This window comes from Argiope bruennichi, chromosome 9, assembly GCF_947563725.1.
Source record: "Argiope bruennichi chromosome 9, qqArgBrue1.1, whole genome shotgun sequence".
Lineage (NCBI taxonomy): Eukaryota > Metazoa > Arthropoda > Arachnida > Araneae > Araneidae > Argiope > Argiope bruennichi.
The window spans coordinates 120609839-120631535 of NC_079159.1; the positions used below are offsets into that span (position 1 = coordinate 120609839).

Here is a 21697-nt window from a genome sequence, read left to right on the forward strand (position 1 = left end):
AAGAACGAAACACATTAACGTTTAACACTAGACAAACATTAAGACATTTAGATTTCCAATTGCTTTGTCAGTCGAATATATTTATGCACAAAGCAGCATCAAAATGGATTCCTATCCTATCATTTCGAAATCTAAAGTTCAACTGAATGTAGTTTTGCATTTCTTTTTCACTGTCCATCTCACGAGTGCAAGTGGGGAGAAAGAGGATTATCGAAAAATTCACTTTTATTATTATCGGATTAATTGGCTGATAATAATAAAGCGGATTATCGTTTCAAATCTACTTTTTTTCTCACTGTATAGACCAAAGTGGCAAGGAAACCATATTACAGATTCAAGTTACGAATCTGTAATATTGTTTGTTTGCCACGTTAGCATCTTAGCTGATACGGATTTTGATGGAATTCTTGATCATATAACTAAACGCAGAGCTAATTTATTGCGCCCCTTTTATCACTGCTGAAAAATCAAAAACACAAGAGAAACTGAAGGCATGCCTCCTCCGAACATGGAACCAGAAATTTCTAATACAGCATATACGCAGCTGATATCACCGGTCCTTGTATTTCGTGCTGGATTTAACTTATTGTAGATCTGGAAAAGAATAAAGTACGACGATTCCTTTATTTTAAGCCAGTTTACAGTATTCCGTGTTATTCTTCTTTATAGCAAAGAAGAGGAGTATATTATTAGTGAGATCAGCATGTCTTATTCAAGGATTCTCTGTAAGTGTTGAACAATTCATATGCTTTGTAACAGAATTTTCCAGTTCAAATATTTCAGTAGGGCGAGAAAAGTTGATTTGCGAAGGAATGTCATTCTCACTCGAATTGCGATGTGGGTAAGAGTGGATAAAATAATTTATTCTTAAGAGTTTTCTGAAACGTCCATGTTCCAACGGTCTTGAAGAATCTTAAACACTTGTGGAAGAAATTCGCTGGTGAGCGCGCCAAAACTATCCACTGTAATTCGAAGTATCCGATACCTTACAGAAATAGGAAAAATATCTATAAATGAATTAATTTTCGATCTTTGACTGTGCTCTTACAAACTATGTTCAGGCAAAAAAAAAAAAAAAAAAAATCTCAGCCGAGAAGCCTCGAACATCATTTTTACTTTAGTTACAATTGTCTGCTGACGTGTGTAACGCATAGTTGGCGATTCTGTGATAAAAGTATCTCGACGTGCGTGGTACACACGTCTTTCCATCGCAAGTGCTTAATAAACAATTGAATTATATGCAATTAAGAATTTAAACATTCTCCTGAATATATTTTCAGATTGAAATATTTCAGAATCTTGATCAGTTCTTGAATCAACTGCCGATTCCAATAATTATAATAAATATGATTTTAAAAATAATCGATCTCTGACCCATGTTATCGTGTGCATAATTTCTGACAGACAAGCTTCCTTCATTTAAGCTTTGATGGAAATTTACAGCTACGGTATTAAGAACGCAAATCAAATTTCATCCTTTGATTCTTAGTGTGTGTGTGTGTGTGTGTGTGTGTGTGTGTGTGTGTGTGTGTGTGTGTGTGTGTGTGTGTGTGTGTGTGTGTGTGTGTGTGTGTGTGTGTGTGTGTGTGTTTAATTATCGTATTCATAAAAAAAGACAAACATATATTACAAAAAGTGTGAGTGTATGAAACGAGTTTTTATCAGGCTCCATATATGTTTATTTGAAGTCCTAAAATAAAATTCATTGCAATATTTTGTAACGAGAAAGCTAAAAAGTATGATTCTTTTCTCTTGTTCTAAAATGACATGGCATTATAATAAAAAAAAATTAAAATATGGAATACTTTTACATTTTTTTTTGTCTATTCAAACAGTCAATTGTAGATAATGCATTAATAATCAAATTGCCAGTCATAGTATTTCCATAACAAAGTATTCGAAGTTGTCTTTTACAAGGTTATCCATTCATTCAAAGGGTGACGGGGGGAAAAGCTTAAAAATGTCAAAGCACGAATTTATCGATAGATATCATCAATCAAGAAATCTGGCCTTTTTCCAATAATATTCCTGAAGCCTCTTTCGTTACATATACGAAAAGTCTTGGGAAAATTTGCCAACAAAATACTAGGGGAAGAAGTGGCTAATGCGATATTAAAATTCATTAAAAACAAATCAGATGAAGTCCGAGTTCCGTGCTAAACTGCTCATTTAATTATAACACAAGCGAATAGTGTCGAAACTTTGGACCTTAATGGAAGCAATATACTGCATTCTTCAGTACAAACAACTTATTGATACTATTAGTTACTTTCGGCACCTTCTGTGCATAACAATGATTTCAATTCATTTGATTCAATGAATTTCAATTTCAGTGCATTTCGAAGGAAATTGAATTAACATAGTCTTGACTAAATCATTCAATATATAAATGAATCAGTAAAACACTTAAGAATTATTTTCTTCATATAGTAATTAATGTAATTTTCTTTCAATCCAATTCATCTAAACGTTTCATCTTTCTCTTCGCCTATGAGCCTCGAAGGAATAAAGAAGCTTTTGACAACACTTTGTTAGTCTACTGCTATCTTCGTAAAACGATAAAAATGTAATTTACTGATAGAAATGACTTCCCTTTTAAAACATACTTTTAAGGAATGTATAGAAATCTTTTCTTCTGTAATGTGCATCACGGCTAATATATAAACATTTTGCCCTCACACTCACGTTTTCATGATTTATTTTTAACATACGATAGTTAAAATATGTAATTATTATTTTTATTTGTGTGTAATAATTCCGATTTCTTAAAATATAATGTTAATTCATTAATAAAAGAAACATTCACATATTTATGTTATCCTTTATTATTCAGGTTAAAAAGGAAGAGTTTTTCTTAAATTCCGTGTCAAAGAATGATCTTCCTGTTTTGAAGAAAAGTGCGTCTAAAACCAATTATTCAATTGATTTATTCTTTGAAAATAAATTATACTGTATTACTACCAGGAAAACACATTTCAGCCAACCAAGTCATCAAAAAGTCAATGTGAAATCAATAACAAAATATTATCTTCATAAAGATGAAACATAAGCATGTAAATATCCCTTTGAGTGCCGAACAACGATAAATCTTTATTTGGAAAACTTGCGAAAACTGCCATCGACGATATATCGTTGCATATTGGATGGAGACTTACTTTTCAGCAGTTATTGAATTACGATAGACATTCATTTATTGCCCCTCTGTTTGATAATATGTTCCTTCATGAACTTTGGAAACATTACTCTATTTTCTTATTTTGTTATATGAGGAACTTTTTTTACAAAACATTAGAAAATTCTATAACTTTTCCCGGTATCTTTTGCATGAGTATAACACTTTCGGTTGGGCCTAAAAGAAATATGTTTTAAATTGATCACCACTTTAACGTAATGGGAATAGAAATTGGTTATTTTTACTGGCTTACCTTCGCAACAACATATTATCTCGTGATTAAAATATAGAAGCCTTTAATTTTTCTATCCTTTAACAAATTCGCTTTTTTAGGTTTATTAGGTTTTCACTTTCCATTATGGAAAGGTATTGTCTTACTGGTTCAATAAAAAAATCAATAGATTATTTTATGTCTGTGATTTTGCGTCATTTTTGTATCGAATTAATGCGTCTTTGATCGATTACTTTCAGCTTATAATTTTGAGAAGTGATTATTCAGAACCCATATTAGGCATGCATACATCGACTAACAGATCAATGTCTCCAAACAGTCCATTAATGCAAAGTATAATTTTTATAAGTTTAAATATTTTAAAGTATTATGTATTGTTTCTTAACGGAAAACAAAGAAAATAGGCTCTACTGCAGTTAAAGGTTTTAAAAAAATGCATTCGAATATACACATCTTTCTAATTATTATTTTAATATTCTTATGTCTTCGTAAGATTGTAAATAACCGTGTAAAAACCGAAATCAGTATTTTTTTTTTCGAAATTTTTTCCACAAAATCTATTGAAGCTTTCACATAAAGTGTCTATTTTCTTACAAATACCGTCAATACTCCGTCGTAGGAGGATATAATTTTCAATAAAACTTTTGTTTCACGCGCTTTCCTGAGAATTCGCAAGGGTTTAAAGTGTTAAGTGATTGATGAAGATTGAACCATGTTTGCCATCATGCTTCATAATTTTACAGATAATATGATCAAAGTATAATCAAAAGAGTTTACCATTGCCCTATCAACTGACAGAGAGCCATAAGGCTCCAAGCTCGAGGAGATGAAGTGGCTTGAAAATAAAGGATTAACTGAAGATTTAGCGTTCTACCCACTCTAAAGATATTAAAGTATGTTTGCTTAGTTGAGCAGACTCATTCTTTAAATACGGAGTTTAAATTTGTTTCGTAACCTTAAAAATATTTTCTTGGACATGAATTATTTTTCCAAGAAAGTATAGATTCCATTAAATGAGTTCAAATGCATTTTGTACGAATTGTAGGAGGACAAAAAGAAAATCTTTATATTTGTAATTATCTCAACAAAATCAGTTTCAATTTGAGTATGACATTCGTATCTTCTTATGCTCATACTTTTGCAACTGATATGTTAATTGTATATGCATAAACGTATTTAATGGAGAACATATAACAGATGCATAAAATACATAACGGACCAACGTCATCTAAATCCGCATTATTTTAAGCCACTTTCTGTTTCTTCATACAAAATAAGCAGCAAATTCCAAGCAATACATCAGAATGTCTAATAGCATTTAAATGATTTAAAAATAAATCATTTAAATGCTATAAATTAAATAATGGCAATAATATATTATTAAATAAATTAAATAATGAAAATTAAATTAAATTAAATAATGACAAATATAATAATTTATTACATTTGGTTTATAATAATATATTGTATAGAATACATAAAAATTTGATGAAATAAAATAGGAAAATTTCATTAAAAGGTTGTCTAAGACAATGAAAAAAATTATTAGTATCTTTATTTCTTAGATCTCAACAACGGAAGAAAATAGCTAATCGTAAAAAATAATTAAAACTGTTTAGTGCAATATTATCTGTTCATTCTTAAATACTAAAATTTCATCCGTTTTTGAAATACAATATTATCTGTTAATTAAGAATAAATGGCAAAAATATGGAAAATAACAAAAAATAATAGAAATCAATTCACACATATTTGTGTGCCCTTGCATGCCATTTCACCCTTTTTAATCTGGGCTGGGAAAAGGTGTAGTAAAGAATTTGTTGAATGTACGCGCTGTGTAAATAGAAGGCGTTTTCTCTGCTTCTTTGAAATGTTTTAATTACTTAATTAATTCTTAGATATTTACTTTAATAAATGTATTTTAATTATTATGCTTATTGCACAAATGCATGCTTACAATACCCATGAAAAACATTTGGAGTTGTAAATTTCCCAAAAGAACCAATGGAAATAAGTTTCTTCTGAGCAATCGTACCAAATAAAAGGTAACTCTTTCTTCCCTCCAGGTGACATTCAAGAAAATCTGATGTATGAGAAAAGTCAGACCTAATGGGCCAAATCTCAATGCTAACCGAGGATCATTCAGTAAGGATCAGTAATACCCTCTTAATATTTCAGCAGCTGAAAAATTGACAAAATACACTGATGAGCTGATTATCCGCGATCCTGGCCACTTGTCACGTTTTAGGTGGTTAACAGCAGCAAAACAAATAACTCATATGGTTTTCACACTAAGAAGGAAAGCCGTATTGCCCTGACCTTACAGTTGCTGAAATTACAGTTAGGAAATACTCATTTGATGCAAAAGGAACAAATGGCCACCACTCATAACACTTACATGAAACTATTAATTAAGAAGTTACTGAAAGTTTTTACTGATGCTTTGTTAAGATTGATTAGAATATTCTTGAAATTTTAATGATTTAGCCTCTTAAAACAGCTTAAATAATTTTTTTAAAAAATGGAACAATTGTTTGTGTTAAAGTTTAGATATATTGGGGAAAAAATAAAATAAATATTATTCCATTTAACGATGGAACTAATTGGATTTCCTCTAAACATTTCGTCATTATATATATGCAATGATACTTTAAAATCTAATTTCAACCCTAATTAATTTCTAAAGTTTTATCTTAATTTAGCCCATATCAAAGTCACTCTAAAATATTCCCTTATTTCCTGATCCTATACCACTTTTTTTTATTTAATTAATGCAACAAAAGTTCTGTGAAAATGCTTTCGTCAGCGGTTCCAACGCTCCGCGTGAAGGGACAGAAAATTGTCCAGCAAGCACATTCTTTTTTAAATAAGATTACTGTGTTTCCCTTATCTTGCGATCGACATGTGTCGGAAATCCCTATCGGAATCTTAATAGTATTAGCACTGTGAAAAAATATTTTCCCTCTCAAAATCTCATGTTATATAAGACGAGGGAAAATTTATTTCTCTCTTTTCCCTCTCTTCTTGCCTAATATGTTGCTGTGAGCGGACGTACCTTATCCGATCCTCTTGTAAATAAATCATGCCTGAATCTCGGAAGAGAATAAAACGAATTTAAAAATGCAAAGTCTCTTCACTGCTTGTCGCACCTGCATTCAGCTTCACATAAAATAATACTTACATTATATATATATCGATTAGTCAATCGTTACTTTTTAAAATACGATTTCAAATACTTTCCCACATTCCAACTATATTTTGTAATATGATTGCATTTATAATTCTTATATTATATATTTTGTATAGCTTAAATGACTGAAATATTTCTATTTCAGCTTCCCCTTTTTCCAGCAGAAATCGTGGAAATCTGTCAGAGAAGCCACCGTTCCAGTAATTGGCGAATTGAAGAACATAAACAAGTATCAGATATTATAGCAGAGAAATTTCATTTTTTCAGTCTTCTTTTAAGTGCGAGATAAATTACTGTTTTAACAGATATCAATAAAAATTAATAACGTACTTTATTATTTACAGCAATAATGTAAAGCATAGTAAATTTTATTTTTTTCTGAAGATAAAAATAAATTTATTGCCCAGATTTTAAATGATAATAATATTAATTCTATTGGAAACAACAACTCACATTTCAAGATTCATTCAAAGGTTCATCCAATGTACCTAGACATTTACGTGTTATAACAATAATACATTTTATCTTTATTTCCTCAAATAATATATTCAATTATTTAAAGCTTTCCCAGCGGCAATAAAGCGTTTGATTTCTTTGGAGTATTTAAGAATCTTTGTAATTAAAAGTTGCTATAAGAACTATCGTTAAAATCAATTCATTTCACTTTACTTTTGTTCGGATTGAATTATTTCAGTTTTAGAAATATCTCTTTTCACAAGTATTTCATTCCCATACAGAGAGTTAATCCTATTTATGTTTAATTAATTGAAATAACTAATTAGTTTAAATGTCAAAGAAAAGTCTCGCAATGGTCATTTCTAATTACATTTGACAATAAAGATAATTAATCAAAATTCAGATTGAATGAAATTGAAATATTAGATTTCTCTAGAAAAAAACAAGAGTCTAAAGAATTGACCCCTCCCCACCTCAAGATTTCTATTAACTTTTTGGTAGATACGTCGATCTAAGCTATTATTATATATTATGTCTCAATTCTCATTTTTTAAACACCTAAATCACATCTTTTTGGTGCAAATTGTTTTATTTTCGTCAATTTTTACTAACATCCTTTAGTTGTTATTTACCTATCTTTCATCACAACGATGGTGATTTTTAGAGGTCACGGCGAAACACAAAAAATAATATATATAGCATTTTTCTAAAAATATTATACTGTTCCTCAAAGAAAATCATTCATTCTGCAAATTCTATTTTGCAATAAACAATTTCTATAGCATAGAACTGACAATATGTCAAGCTCTGATAAAAATAAAAATGCGCGTATGTTTTTGTCCTCTACACGCTAAAAACTTTGGAGAACAAAAACTGTTCATTAGCAGATTTTTTTTTTTTTTTTTTTTGAAAATTTAATTTATTTCAATTGTCCAGAGATTTTTAAGAATAACTTTCTGAGTTATTACTTCATAAAATATTTTTTACACCATTTTGAAGTTTAATTTCTTTTTCAGTAATACTAAATTAGATGATTTTTTTTATTTTAGTAATTTATTGGAAATTGTTTCCAAACAAACCTTTATTGCTGAAATGGCATTAGAACTGCTTTCGAAATTCCATCAAATACTTAACGTGTGATTTTCTTCCTAAGGTGAAAATTAAGGAAGAGAAATTGATTAGATAAGAAAATTAATTTATCAACTGCATAGTTTCCATACTTTACTGCGGATTTAACGCGATAATTTCATAGGTATAATAAAAGAACATTCTAGCACTGTCTATAATTAGAGCATGGATGGTCCTGATAGCTAAGTTTTTAATGTAACTATTACGACATGGGATTCGATTATGTTCACGAAGTTCATTTTTACAACAAACATAGGAAGTGTAAAGTTATTAAAATAATAGACCTTTAATTTTTCTCACAATATGATTCTTAAAAATAGTTCATTTAAGAAATTAGGAACATTGAGTTAAACTTACATTAAATTAATAGGACTTCAATACATATCCCATTTCTGACTCTTAAAAATACTCCGTTTAAGAAATCATAAACATTGAATTAAACTTAAGATATTTAATTGAAACTGAAATATAAAAAATAAAAAGGGAAAAAAAACCTGCAAGTTTTGCCGCTTCGACGATCGGAATTGTGGTGTCCAATTATTAAAAGAAAGAGAAGCCCAAACGTTGTTCCTACTTACTCATCGAAAAATCAATAAGATAGTTAAAAGTCAAAATGATCTGATTTTAAAATGGAATGCCGAATATACAAAAGTGACTTATCCCCCGCTCTTAATGGGGATTTAGCAATGTTCCAAAGTAAAGAAGACCATCTTTCAAATGTATACAGAAGATAATTGTTCGAATGGGTTTTTTTAACTAATTCTATTAATAAAGTTCCCGGTTTCGAACTTAAATGAAAGCCATTTTAGAATGAATTTCATAACTGTTGTATTATTTTCAGTACTTGGATGATGAAGGTGATACTCTCCTTTGTGCCGTATCTTAACATAATCTTGATACCCGACACCCCGACAGAGTCAAAATCCCTACGGTTCAATATCCCGATAAATCAATATCTTTCAAATGCCGAAATTGGCTAAATAGAATAAAAATTTTAACTGAATATTGTATACTAGTAGCTTACAGCTTTAATCAATAATAAATATCACGCTAATGATTTCTCTCATTTATAAAATATCTTCATAATGTAGTCCAAGATTCTATGGAAAAAATAAAACAATTTGCCTTGATGTAACGCGAAACAGATATTTCATCTTCAAAAATCATATTTAGATCAAAAAGATATTTCAAAGGAACAGAAAGAAAATTTCATGTCATTAACTTCGAATCTGAAAGTATCAAGAAAAACCAAACCATTCGTCTACGAAACAATGCTTTGATCCCTCATCAACCGAGAATTTCCCATTTAAGTAATTGTACCAGAAACCTCTTACCAAACAATTGAATGGAAAGTCAAGTTAGTAACATAATTATTTATCCATGAAGTTCTTCCATTTGTCCAAAAACGTTATTTCAAAATAAATTTCCGCACAAAAAAAAAAGTTCATTAAAAAAGTAGATTTGAATTATTAAATAGTCCTTAATGAAAAAAGAAACTTACGATGCTCCAGAAAAAAAGAAAGTCACGAAGTTTTATCAATATTTAATTCTCTCAACATGTCATGATTCACTTCACCAACGTCATTACCGCGTGGAATTAAACCTAACTAATAAACAAAAGCAAAGCACCAACAAACAAATCGCTTAAACATTACCTTTCCTCTACTTAGTTTTTTTTCGTTATATTAATAATTGATAACGTTTTACCTCAAAAGATCCATTTTTCCAGTTTCATTTGTAACTGAATTTGTAATTCCACGTAAAGTGGGAAGTTCCACAGGAATAAATTCCAACAAAGGTAATGTCCGTAGGGTAAAAACACTCGAAAGGTATCTAGCAAAATAAACCTCTGACGATGTGCAGTGGGTTGCTTATGTTCAAAAACACATATAGTCTGCTGCACACAGTCAAAATTTGTTAATGCATATATTCCATTTCAATAAACATTTTTTTAATAAAACAAATTTCAGTGCTAACACAATTTTTATGATTTTATAGTTAGAACTATCATTTAACAAAAAAGGTATTTAGTTTTTTGACACAGTCAATTTGTTGTTTTGCAAACGATAAATTTCTTTCAAACAATTCCGACTAAAAATAATCTTCGCCATTTTAAAGATAAAAAAGATACATATAAAGTATTTATTCATGGATGAATCGCTGATTTTCAATTGAGATTTTTGTAATTTCTTCAATGGTATAAAGACTGACTTTCTATTTAATCTCTACTAAATTCCTCCCAAAGAATAGCTAAACGTATTCAAATAAAAATTAAAATTATCTGAATTTTTCAGACTTCAGAGGTTAGGAGCAAATATGTCGTTTGATAAGAATCGTCTACAAATATCAGTAACGCCCTCTGGGGTCTGGTAACTCAGACTTTTTTTCCTCCAGACGTGCGAAGCAATAATAATGACTGATGGTATATAAACTGCACGTTTTATTCATATTTTTTATTCTCGAATGAAACAAAAAAATCAACCAATCAAAAGAAGAAAAAGTAAAAATAAAAATATAACAAATTAGACATCCCAAATATTTAAATAATTTTTTTTTTCTTACAGCATTTTTATCTATAACTATTTTTTTTAATCAATTTTAAAACTACTATTTTTCCTTCATAGACCCTCTAGTCAATTTTTAATTTTAAAGTTTTTACACATTTCTACTACAATTTAATTAATCGATATCATCATCGCACACAACATTTCGTAATCCTCACAAACGCGCGCCGTAAGTGGCGTCACTTGATATAGCTGAGGCACCTTCTCTCCACTCGAATTCATTAAGTCCTTTTCTTATTATTTATCTTTCTCCCCTTTTTGTTTGACCTTGTTATATTGGCATTTACCTTTGCATTCGTATTATTATTTTATTACGTTTATCAATTTTGAAACACAGATTTTCCATCGTTACAGCATTGCTCTGTGTTTATTTTAATTATATTAACGTCCCGTTTTCATGTAACACTAGATCTATTTTAGGACTGACCACGTAATTCTAAATCGCGGTCAGATGACGAGAGATCACCTCAGCTGGAACGCCAACAGGAGGACGTTTGACCCCGACGTATTTAACGTGCACAAGACCTGTTTATACGACGGTTCATTGGTGAAATCGGTCTCGAACCTCAAACCCTCCGGTTCCAAAGCCAAGATCTTACCACCAGGCCACCGTGGCCCTCTCCATGGTAGCATTTGGGGTAAAGATAGTATTATTTCAATTTGCGGATACTGTTTCCAGAAAAAAATTTCATTCCTTTTGCGATCCAAACTGATTTCAGCCCCTGTAGAGAAATTACAAATTATATGCGTTTAAAGGTCTCTTGGAAATGTGAATATTCTTTTGAGAAATCCACAGCTAAAAATGAAATGAAACTGAATGAAACAAAGATTTCTGAAGATCTGTTTTATTAAAAAGAATGCTGCATTTTCATGGAAATGGAATTTAATTGAAAAACGCGATGGGGGTAAATTCACAAAGGAAAAAATTTGGCAATCAATAAAATGCTATATATATTCCAGTCAGGAATTCAAAACATGGAGGAGAAAAATCGAACACATGAATCACTAAAAAGCAGAAAATTAAAAATATTATAAATCAACAAACTTTCAATATACTTCTTTTCAATATAAATTATTTTCAAAATCTATTTCCTCTTTTCTAATTTGTTTAACAAATTATTTAAATATAAATTTTTAAAAATGCAAAGAATTAAAAAAGTAAAGATTTTAGCTCAATTTTTGCTTAAAATCAATTAATAAAAATAATTATTTATTAATAACTAATTAATTAATATCTATTATTTAATTACTTAACTAATTAATTAATACATTTTTTGTAATTTTTAAATTATTCATTTTTAAAGCCAAAAGCGAGTTTAATTTATATAATTGGATTAATAAATATTATTCCATTCTTTTTAGTTAAAAATAGACACATATTTTTTATAAAAATTAAAGATCGATTTAATCAAAATATGCCACCTCAGAAATTACGTCTATCCATCTTTCGGTCAATAAACAAATTTCGCAAAGGGAAGGTCTGGTTGTTTAAATGTAACTCAGCTACTAAGTCAATTTTTGATATCTGCATGGAGATTGAAGATCTCTCAAGAGAAGGTACTTTGTATAAAGTGATAGAAATTATAGAATGAAAGAGCAACGTCTGACAAATACGAAGAATGGAGTATCACATCCTGTTGGAGGTATTCTAAAGTTTTCTTTCATTGGTATAATAATATAAGAGTGAACACTGTCGTGTTCGAAAATAATTTTGTCAGGTCTTTCGCTACATTTTAGAAGTTTCTCTGTCAATGCCTGTTTCAAATGGATTAACAGTTGCTTGTGTTGCTCATCATTGATGGCTCAATTGTAATGGAATTGATCATGTCACATGCATTGCCCTTTATCATGTATACAGAAATCAACAATTTTAAATCTCTGTAAAAACAATTTTTGCAAGCTGTTGCTGGGACATGTTCTCCCTAAATGTCCAATAACAACCCATGTGTTTTCTAAGCAATAAAATAATAAATCATAACTTTCTGTAAATTTTGTTTATTTCGCACAAATCTCATTCTGTTTTTAAGATACATTTTTTAAAATATTAATCATAGATCGCACATTAATTTTTAAAGTTGTTGTCAAACCGTCCAAATAAAATTTTCCCGCTTTATTTGCAGATAAATTCTATTACTATCATCTATTAAAAATGTGCGGAGTTACGTTTCTCTTTACAACATAGGCTAAAAATGTTATTGCTGCGTAAATTAATCTCTGCTCAATGTCCAGTTAATTATTGAATTCTATCATGTTCTATTCTTAGAGTGTGTAAATGACGCATCAAATCACAGAATTTTCTACATTTAAATGTATTAAACGCAATCTCTTGGGTTTACTCAAGGTGGAGATAACAATAAAAACATCAAATAAAATTAATGGAAAAACGAATGCCTTATTTTCGATACAACCAATCATAAAGACCTTAATTTTGCTAAATTGGGTTTTCTGGTATCCAGTGATTGAGTTACCATAAATTAATTTTGTTAAATGTTTATAATAATAAGTAATCGTCAAGTTCCATAAGTTAATCCATTAATACAAAGTGGTTCAAGATCGTTGCACTTTTCGACTTAGATTTGAGATGCCAGAAGTCCCTTACCTAATATTTAAAATTATTCTATTTAATCCTGTAATATTGCATATCCACACGTTATACTTCACGGGCCTTATACACTCAACTAGAGGTCTAAATAACAAACGATTTCTATAGAATCATAAATACATAATAAATCTAGTAAACGCTGAAAATTGGCATTCATTTGAATGAACCAAATTACCTTATACATGTTTTTATTGGTGAGTTATTAGAGTTGTTATTTACATGTTTATATGTACTCTAATAAAAAGTTAAAATCCATCAGTGTTTTGTCATTTTTAATCGCATTTTAACATTGCATTTATTTATTTGTTATTTCATCTCAAGTTAAGAGAATCGTATTTCGATTTTTTAAATAAATTACTTAGATTTGACTCGTCTCCCTTGGTCCCATGAGTAATTATATTCTGCATGCACTTTTCTAAATGCATTCTTTTGTAAGTCAAATACTTTTCATTGTTGTAAATCAAACTTTTTTTTCATTTAATTGCATTTTTTTAAAAAAAATTCACTGTAATATAATAAGAATACAATAAAACATGAATCTGACATTTTCATATCGCGTTTGTGTATAAAAGCAGGATCTGAAAAATGTATTATTTTGAAAGTATTTAAAAATGGTTAAAAAATATATTCAAATTAGAGAAAATATGTTAGGAAAAAATATTGATATCATTCAACTTTTTAAAGAAAATTGACTTTTCAAAGGGCTTTAACATTAATTGTTGTACAATAATATGCTCTGAAAAACAGTGAGAAAAATTTCGATTAAAAATATATTTAAATGTTTTTGAAAACCCATTTTTATTAGTGTGTAATTTAATGTTACATGACAAATTTGGTAATTCATGGATCAACTGTTAGTCCTATATTTTCATTTTATATTATTTATGGCGCAATTTAGTGAGTTATCAACCCATACGCAATATTTAAAAATTTGCTGAATAATTCGTAATTGCAGGATTATTTTGGAATAATAAATAAATAAATATAATAGAGAAAGTACATAAAAATCTACCTAAAACCTACTAAACATTAATAGATTTAAACGTATTGCAAATAATTTATAACGGTTTGAAGAACCGTTGAAGGATCAATATGTAACGCAGAGAAGTAATGCATTATCTGCGGCAATAGAGGTTGGTAATATCTAATTTAGGGGTAAATTTTAATAGGAGCAAACTATAACACACACTTTAAACAGAGGTTTTTAAATTTTTTTAATCAGAAATTTTGCTGAATATAATTTTTATGACAAGCCTTATTACATCAGAAAAGTTATTGCACAAACGAAACAATTAGTAGGAAGTAGTGAACATGCATTCTATTTTAGAGGAGGAAAAAACATTTCGTTCACTTTAATTTAAACAAGTTAGTTGAATTTATTTTGTATATGCTTTCAGTTTCAAAAACACGCCTTCATTTTTTACTGCTTGTAATCATTTTTTTATTATTATTAATCATCAAAAATGTTTGAAACAACACAATGGGCAAGTTGTATCTTGGGACAAGTTGGAACAAATTGCAAAATGCGGGACAGTTTCAATTTATCTTGATTTGTGTTTGATTCACAGAGTTCGAACTTTCTGCTTGAAATATTAGCACATACCTTTAAAGATCATATTCTTTCCAAAAGACTCTTTGAAATTTTGTTCGACTTTTCCCTCGGAAAGAGTCTAACAAAGCCTCACTTACTAGTAATAGTAATAATATTAATAATAAACATCACTTAATAGTAATATTAATAATAATAAAGCCACGCTTAATAATAATAAGCATCACTTAATTGTAGTAATAATAAGCATCACTTAATTGTAGTAATAATAAGCATCACTTAATTGTAGTAATAATAAGCATCACTTAATTGTAGTAACAATAAGCATAACTTAATAGTAGTAATAATAAGCCTCATTTAATAGTAATAATAAGCCTCATTTAATAGTAATAATAAGCCTCATTTATTAGTATCAGTAATAAGCCTCATTTATTAGTATTAGTAATAATAATAATAATAATGAATTCCCTTCCTAGCAAACCCACCTGAAAAAAAGGCCATGGAAAAAAGTGCGATAAAATTAATGAGATAAAAGAGACATTACGATTGAGAAAATAAAGGGGAGGGAAGGGATGAAGAAGATTTTTCACTAACATACAGATTCTAAAAAAGAGTTTTTTCTCTGGCTTGTAAAGATGCCTGCAGCAACTTTGATGAAATATTATATAATAGACTAAAATAATCATAAAATTTGGGAACAAAATGTGTGTAAGATATCATCTACTTTCGTTAATTGCAGCTATGATGCAGTCTTTATGCTGATTGATTAAATCTTTTTTTTTTCTTTATTTTACTACAAATCACTTTTAATAGCATTTGTTTTCAGTATACAAAATGATAATAATTACTAAATGTACATTTCAATTAATAAAAGGATGATAAAGAGAAAATGATTATTAATACTCTTGTTTTTATTGTTACGACTTGCCTTACCGCAGGGAAAGTTGTAACAAGAGTTAAGTTAGAAATAAAAAAAAAATATATTGGTGTTAAACCAATAAAACTTTATAATATGCATCCAAAACTTCCTCATAAACAGCTAATATATAAAATAGTTATAATCAAGATATGATTAAAAAATTAACAATATATAAGCATTTTGTTTCAAAAATTATGACAATTTGAACAGGACTCTCCAACCATTAAAGAAAAAAAGTGTACTTATTCTGCAGACATACTATATTAAAGTGCCCTAATTTATAAACTAAAACTATATTGGATCATATTAAGAAAAAAAGATACAAATTTATACGTTTCCATCGCTGATTAACACTTTCAACATGTAGTTTATCAATCATGTAGTTTATCGAATTTCCACACTTGAGCAGAAATATTTAATACATTTTTTTTCATGGCATAAATGTTTGCACTTTTATGGTTAAAAAAATTCGATACGCAACAAAAGTCACTACAGATGAAATTTGCAAAACGCATCATATAATGCCTCCTGCCAAAGCTGCAATTATAAAAGCTCTCCGAATACATTTTTAGGGTTAATAATTCAAAGGATTCCTGAGCAGTGCGACTGAAATTTCCCCTCTTGAAAGCGAAGCCGTAGAAGTTGCTACAATTGACAAGTGCCGCTTCTAAACACCATTTACTTCAACTGCAATTTATTGGCTCTTGAGCAAGCATGAATTTATTACTATTTTTTTAAAAAGATAATGCAAACAGCCCAGTATTCTTTTTATAAATTGTACAATGTAAAATTTACCAACGACGTAGTGCAAAAGCAATGCAGAATATAGCATGATACATTCATTACAGATTAATCATGTTTATGAATTTATCTTATGAAGCCATATTTATGAATGCCTATAAAATTTCAATCAGCGTATTAATTTAAAGACATAAGATAATGAGAAAGTTTTAACCTTTTATAATAACACTTGCGATTCGTGGAATTTAAGAAGGTTCCGATTTAGATATACAGTGGTGGCCAAAATTGTGGACACTTTTGAAAATCGTTATGTTTTCTAACTTTGTATACTTATATAAAATGTTACATTTCACAGAATGCGAACTCTTACATATCATTTTAAAGAGAATTTTATGCTGATTTCAATACAAAAATCAAATATTTTCAATACAATAAAAGTTATTCTTACTTTAATCTGAATAACAAACACAATTATGAAGTGGATTGTAATTTCTAACTTTCCTGACCAATCACTGTTCTTATTCTGGGAACCAATAAAATGTTAATAACTGTCAGAAGAAGATGACATGTTTAAAGTTGGAACAGGTCATTATTGTGCTTTTTTCTATAGAAGGAAGATTGATTTTTATGTAATCAAATCACAAGTAAGAAATTTTGTTAAGCTTTTTAATATTTATTAGGAATTGTTGTAAATATTTCTAATATTTAGTCATGAAGCAATGCCATCAAATAAAAGAATAGATTGGACACTTAGAAAGAGAATAAGAATATTGTGTTACATGAATGTGGTCTTTCCAATGCTGAAATTGCAAAACAGATGGGGGGTTCAGTAACTACATATGGGGTCCGAAAGTTTTGTTTACGATACCAGGAGAACCTCGGGGGGGGGCACCTCGAAATGAGGATGAGATGCTTCCGGCATGGTGGTTGGATCTCGCCACCCTGGAGGGTACAATAATAGGTGGGGGATCTGACTCCCCCCATCGATGACGGGACGTACTTCCTTCGGGGAGGGTTGTACCGTGGCCGGTGACGGCCCTTAGGACTCAACCACAGTTCCCGCCAATTGCTGTTGCGGCGGTCCGGTCATTCAGTTCTATGGTTTAAATCCGTGTGCCTTAGGGCGGGTCGGAGAGTTAGAAGGTTGACTTACGATACCAGGAGACAAAATCAATAAAAAACAAAGCAGAAAATGGCTGATAAAAAGTACACCACATCTGCTCATGACAGAAGAATAAAAAGACTATGTCTTCATGATTGATAAATGTCATCAGCGGCCACCAGAAGTCAATTGAATGATGCTGGCATTTATGTCAATTCAAGAACAATCAGGAAAGATTATTAAATATTAGACTAAGATGTAGAATTCAACGAAAAGATTTACGGAAGTGTATAAAAAGATTACAGTGGGCAAAAGAACACATTAATTGGCCAGATGATCAGTGGTTACAAGTTATACGGAGTGATAAAACAAAGATATTGTTATTTGGTAGAGATGGCGAAAATAGATAAGACATAGAATAGGCGAAGAATTACATCCTGACTGCATTCGGGAAACTATGAAGAACTCAGTTAATGTAATAATTTGGTCATGCATGTCAGCAGACGATATTGGTCTCTTTCATGATATCGATGGGATATTAAATGCAAGAAAATACATTGACACTATTCTAGAACCAAAACTTGCACCTTCCATCAGTGATCTCTTTCCCAACAATACATCATTTATTTTTCAGCTCCTTGACATACAGCAAAAATATCGAAAGTGTTATTTAGTACAAAGAGCATTGAATTGTTAGCATGGCCAGGAAACAGTCCTAAACTCAAAATTATTGAGAACTTATGGCGCCGTTTGAAAACTCATATATAGCGTTCATCAAATAAAAGAGGATTAACAGAGTCTATAATTCTTTCCTGGCATCAAGCAATAAAGAAGGAAGAGCTTAAAACTGTCGTCAGCTCAATGAAACATTAGCGTGAAGCTGTAACAAAAAATTAAGGCTACCTTACTAAGCACTAACTAACTCACTACAGTCATCAGCATCCAATGTATCTCGATAATTATTGCCTCTCAACTTTTTTCGTATTGCAAATATTTGAATTTTGCTTTTGGTATTGACATCAGCATTAAATTACCTTTAAAATGATATGTAAGTGCTTCCATTTTGTGAAACGTTACATTTTATATTAGCATACAAAGTTAGAAAACATTAAAATTGTCAAAAGTGTCCACAATTTTGGCCACCACTGTATAGTTATTTGGGTATTAATAAGAAGGATATTTGTGATTTTTACTTAGATAACAATAAGATTTTTATATAATGACAGATTTGTAGCATCTAGAATAGTATTGGAAATTATTTTGTTATATAAATACCCAATAAGTATAGAGGATATTAAGGATTTATTCAGGTTATTAGAAAAAGAACAATTCAGCAATGATTTCAAACTTTCAACATAAGAAACAAAACATGCATTGATGCATTTTTCATTCGTCATTTAATAAATCAAAAATTTACATTATCATTCCATCAATTTGTTATGTAACAGCATTAACAGCATTGCAAAAATTACTGAGCAGCATCTTTATCGGTTACAGTTGTCGGGTTCGTTGTTCGAAACAGGCATTTAAGTTTGCACTGAAAAATGTTACCAGATAAGTTGGCTGTGGTGACGGCGAAAACAGGGATGCCGCTTTATCCTGTTTCAATAAAACGCTAATACTCTAAGAAGAAAATTCTAAACTAATAGGTTTTATTAATTAAAAAATACCAATACTTTAAGCTAGCGAACATTAGAATTACTTAATTAGGTCAGGAGCTTTAAATCTTAAAATCTATAAAGCTCAAACTGGAAATTGGGATAAATATTTGTTTTTAATTTAAATGAATTCTAAGCACGTGTTAAAAAAGAGGGAATACCTATATTAAATTAAAACTTTATACAGAAGGCATCTGAAGCTTAAAGCTTAACCAAACAGTATAGGAACTCGGTTAACGACTTTCCCTGGCTTACTTGGCACATGCTTTCAGTGGAAAAGGCTGCGAGATTGGTGGCCTGTGTCTATCAAAAATATCTGTGTTCAATCGCAAGAGTAGGATATATAAAAGCAAAAATTGACTCACGTGTGAATATTCCAAAATGTAATTAAAAAAACTGTTTAATGTGGCAATGAAGTAGAAACAAACTTTTTGCAGCTGTACATTTGTAATCGTTAAGGACACAGAAGCAAGAAAAGCAGAATTGGACATAAAAATTTTTTTTAATTATAATACTTTGCAATTAATATTTTTTCCAATTCTAATGCTTATGTATGTATATAAAATGATCTTTTGTAACATTATATAAACGAAAAATTCATAAAAATATTTTATCAAAATTTGTAAATTTGTAAATTTTTTTAACAAACTTGAAGCTCTTTTCGGCACCTTGAAATATTGTTGCATTGCAACCAATTGCAACCAGCTATTTTTTTTTAAATTCTTTTTGAACCTAAAAGCTAATTTTTTACTACTATCGCTAAACTAAAATCTAAGAAAAAAATTTTTAAGGCTCATTCTAAAAATTTCCATTTCTTTTTCAATTCTTTTTTACAAATTTCAAGCTCTTTGAGGTACTTCAAGATAATATAACATTGCAACCAAATTTTAAATATTGTTTTTGAATCTAAAAGGCAACTTTTTCGCACTATTACCAAAGTAAAATCTAAGAAAAAATTTTTAATCGCCAGTTTTAAAAATTTCCCTTTAATTATTTTATAAATTTCAATCTCTTTGCGGCGCCTAAAGATATTGTAATATTGCAACCAAATTTTTTAATATTGTTTTTGAACCCAAAAGGCAACTTTTCCGCACTATTACCAAACTAAAATCTAAAATAATAATAATAATAAGGTCATTTTCGTTGCACCTTAATGTACAGACCGTTAAAATATATCTGACACTGCTTTTATTCCGAAACTAATTATTGCACACTAAAACTGCAGATACCTATCGCTGTTAAATTATTCTATAATAAACATTATATTATATATATATATATATATATATATAGTAAACAATACTTTTCTTGCAAGGAGTTTTTATATTTACACAAATCGAATTTTTCAAATAGCAACACTCAATTAAGAATATATATCAGAATTCTCAAGATTAAAACAGTAACATATTGTAATTCTGAGTAAACAGCTTTAAAAGTATAAACAATTGAAAATTTCAATTACTAATGTTAAATGAGAATGTCGTGTTTTTTAACACATATCACAATATAATAAAAAGCTCAATCACAACATAAAAGCTAAAAAACATTTCGGTAATTAAATTGTTCTTTTTTAGTGTTCGTTCTAACAAGGGATTAAGTATAATATGAATCTTAAAAGTGATTTTTTTTCAAAGCATCATTTAAAGGGAACTTAAACATGCATTATTCTATTTATGTTTCGCTTATAAAGGAATGAGGAAATACGTATCTGGCTTTTATATTTTCAGTTGCTTCAGAAAAGCATTAAATTTAAGTTTGTCTTATTAACTGCTAAACTTACGCAGAATTTTTGATTAACTTAAACGAACTGTCTTGAGAATATTATTTAACAATTATTCATTTGCAATTAAATATACAAATTTAAAGTATGCTTTCCGAATTCTCATTTAGTTAAATTTCACCGCTCTTAAAATAAGTTAAGAAAAAGCATTATTCTTTGTTCGAGTTAAGATAATTAAAGAATTAAATGAGAATTTGAATGAAGAAAATTATTAATGAAATTATTAAATTATAAAAATATAAAAAAAATTATTAGAATGAATATTTGTTACTTTCGTATAAAATCTTTTCTCTTGTTTATTTGCAATCGAATTGTATAAATTTTGGCATTTGAGGATTCATTATTATTCAGAATGATTTAGAATAAGAAACACTGGGGTTTGCAATTAAAAAAAATCTGAAGATTTTTGTGAATATAAATGCGTCGATGAACCGTTATGCGCATGCAGTTTACATATTTTTTAAGGGAACAAACTTACAGTCAAGTGACAATTTCCTTAAAATTAACTTCTATAGATTGCAAACAAAATGAAATGCTCGCATACTTTTTTTACCTAATTTTGCGTATCCTTAAACTTCAATGTATGTTTATTAGGCATATAATA

The 21697-nt window shown here is 29.3% G+C and overlaps 1 protein-coding gene across 1 annotated transcript in view; it reads right to left on the minus strand.

Annotated features, from left to right (window-relative positions):
• LOC129984841 (NT-3 growth factor receptor-like) overlaps positions 1 to 21697 on the minus strand; it is a 268319-nt gene that overhangs the window by 165231 nt on the left and 81391 nt on the right. The gene's annotated exons all lie outside the window — the stretch shown is intronic.